The sequence below is a fragment of the Falco biarmicus genome, chromosome 1, assembly GCF_023638135.1.
Source record: "Falco biarmicus isolate bFalBia1 chromosome 1, bFalBia1.pri, whole genome shotgun sequence".
NCBI classification, from domain to species: Eukaryota; Metazoa; Chordata; class Aves; order Falconiformes; family Falconidae; genus Falco; species Falco biarmicus.
Genome location: NC_079288.1, coordinates 119,237,183 through 119,240,258, shown reverse-complemented (window position 1 = coordinate 119,240,258; position 3,076 = coordinate 119,237,183). Strand labels below are relative to the sequence as shown.

Genomic DNA, 3,076 nt, shown 5'->3' with positions numbered 1-3,076 from the left:
GAAAATATCCCTTTGAGGGTACTTTATGTAATGGCTCAGAATATTTGCTTTCTTAAGATTCAGCACCCTTTCTCAGAATTGATACAATATTTCTTAAGAGGTTTACCTTGTCAAACATTGTTAAAATGTAAATAAAGTAAATAAAATGGATTTGAAGCCACAGGGTGCCTTTAATAGCTTTTTGTCTCAGATGTGAAATAAATATGAACTTTATTTAAACTGCAGATTTCTTTGAGATTGCAGAAAATGACAGTTATATTCCTATGCTGTTCACTACAGCTTTGTCTGGCTTTAATTTTTGGAGTCAAGGGGCAAAAAGCGATACCTATGGATTTTGCGTTAAGAGGAGGTTCATAAATTATGGATGAAGTGGGACAGTTATTGGTATTTAAAGACATCATTCTTCTGGATGAATATTAATAGGGGTAAAAACCTGAAGGAATTCCGAATAAAAACTTTCTGAAATAGAGCAACTGAACAAAGATTGCATGATTCAATAAATAATACCATTGATACTGAAATGATGGATTATTTAAATACGCACATTGATGCTCTAGATTTTGCCTGCTCTATATATAGAGGAGCGATTCCTCACAGCGCAATTTTTGAACTAAGTCAGTCCACCGAGTTCGTTTTCAAGGTGGTGGTTCCTATAATGAGCAGCTTGAATGAAACCTTTGCATCGTTAACTCATGCCACTGTAACCTTTGTGTCTGAGGTGGATTGATGTAGTAGGTTGAGGTTGCCCTGGGCTGACCAACAACCAAAACCAAAACCAGGCAAGCGTGGATTGTTGGCAACCCAGTTGCTAGAGCTGTCTTCTCTGGTAGAAAAGGTAAGTATAATACCCACTCCCAAAAGATTGCATCAACTTGTTAACTGTTTTTAATCATCTGAGAAACGTAAAGTTTTTTGTATTTTTTAACTCTGTTTTCTTACCAAGGAATAGCATAATGAAAATGGTGCCAATGAAATAAATATGCAAACTGCTAAGCAAGAGTAGACTGACAGGGACGGTGGAAGGCAAGTGGAAATGTAAAAGGAACATACAAGATGACAGTCAAAGTCAAGAGAAGAAACTAAATATAGACATAACTTATGGACTCGAGGTATGCAGGTCTAGTTAGGCCTGGTATCCACTTTGTTGCTTTTTTTTCTCTCTTCTCCCGGTGAAATAACTAACAGTTCTGCTTCCTTCCCCAGCCCAAATTTGAAGCTTTGGCTAGAGCTGATCTTCGCCTGGCTTTAAGTACGTATGTTTTGCACAATACAAAATCATACTCATTTTACATGAAATACTGGAAACAAATCTGTTTTCTTATGCTTCTTTTTTTTAGGCTATTTTGTTGTGTTGCCCTAGCTTTCTAGAGGATGTAGTAGGGATCTATGCACTACTGGATAAGGATTTAATGAATTTTTAAAGAAATTGCTGAGTTTACCCATTATTTCTAAACCTTAGTGAAAGAAGTGTAACTGATCATTTTAGAATAATTCTGTTTTTGTGAGTTCTCAGAGATTATTGGTTTCAGATAAGTTATTCCTACTTACATCAGCTAATTCTTTTTTTATTTTTGGTGAATCATGCACAGTATAATAGAGATCTGATATGCAGAGGCTGAAACAGTAATTACAGAGTCACTGTGTGGAGCCTTGTGAGATGATGCCCTTACTGTGAAGCATTCTGTTTTGTCAATAAGCTTACATCAATACTTGGCAGGTCATTTATGCAGCTTTAATGGTTCAGAATATAAACTAGACAAAGTGACTAATATCAAATTGGAGCTGCTTTGCATCTGCAGTTGACAAATCCTATTTTGAAAGCATGCATGAACATGAGGATCAAACTTAGCTTTTTACATTAACTTTTTATTTTATCTCTCTTCTTTTTTCCTTTTTTTTTTTTTTTTTTTTTTTCTTCCCCCAATGGGGAAGTGTCTGATACACTTCTAATTTACCTGTTGTTGATTTCCTGATTTTATTCTGAATCTCTTGCAGCTGAGATGTCCTTACCATTGGAGAAGCAATTAACAAAATCCCTGACTGGAGTATATGCAACATCTGTTATGGAAGCATAAAAGGTTAACCTAAATCCCAACATGCAGAGATGTCATACTAGAACAAATCAGCATGTGGAATTACCTGGAGGCGCCACAAGGTTAAGGTGGAGCATATGTATGGTAAAAAGGTTGTTTATAACTAGCAGAATGAATTTTTCAGGATGAGAAGGTCAGACATGCAGAAATGAAGACTGTCTGTGATGAGCAGAGATTGTTTTAGGCTCCAGATTTCATCTGGTAAACCCCAAGCTGGAAAATTTTTTTTTGTACGTCCAAGCTGAAAACACTTAAAGAAAGGATTGCACGGATGCCACAAACTGTCCTTTCTGGATGGGCTTACACTTACCAGTCAGCTGTATTGTATACTATGTTTTCATCCGAGTATATTTTGTACTAGGTTCAGCAGATTGGTCAAATTTGATTCTCAAGAAGGCTATTACCAGACAGTGTGAGCTGGTTTTAACCTTTACATATCGGAGTCCTTCAGCTTGCTTCAAATCCAATGCATGTTGGTACAAGAGCATCTTGCAGCGCATGTGTTAACTGTCTAATTTCCAAATCTAAATATTGGGGGTTCTATGTTGGGTATATCTGAGACAGTGTCTTAAACGACTAAAATGTATACATGTCTGGTAATTGTAAAATTTTGGAACATTCACATTGGATCTTCATATGATTTGTAAACAGTTCTTCTACTGCTTTTGTTGATCAAGGTAGGTATAGAGTACCACACACTCACTTCCAGCTGTTTCCTAGGGTAAAGTTTAATTCCAGGACATTTTGGTGTTCTCCAAAGGCTTTGCACTGGTGTGTGATTTTGTCTACGATCTGTTCTAAATTCATTCTACTTTGTACTCAACATTTGCATGTACGTGTTTCAATATGTAAACACTCCTGCATTAGCCTATGTATGCTAGGGCTGTTGGAGCTGGCACAACAAAAATGTGAATATGCTGGAAGGAATTCAGGGGGGGAAAAAAGCTACCAAAGAGATTGGAGATTGAAGGGACCAATTAGTG

At 36.7% G+C, this 3,076-nt stretch overlaps 1 long non-coding RNA gene across 1 annotated transcript; it reads left to right on the top strand.

Annotated features, from left to right (window-relative positions):
- The first annotated feature begins 238 nt into the window (after positions 1 to 238).
- On the top strand, positions 239 to 2,779 carry LOC130142102 (uncharacterized). Its single transcript, XR_008819296.1, has 3 exons — positions 239 to 835; positions 944 to 1,109; positions 1,996 to 2,779. It is a non-coding gene; the product is annotated as an uncharacterized LOC130142102 (long non-coding RNA).
- Positions 2,780 to 3,076: the final 297 nt, after the last annotated feature.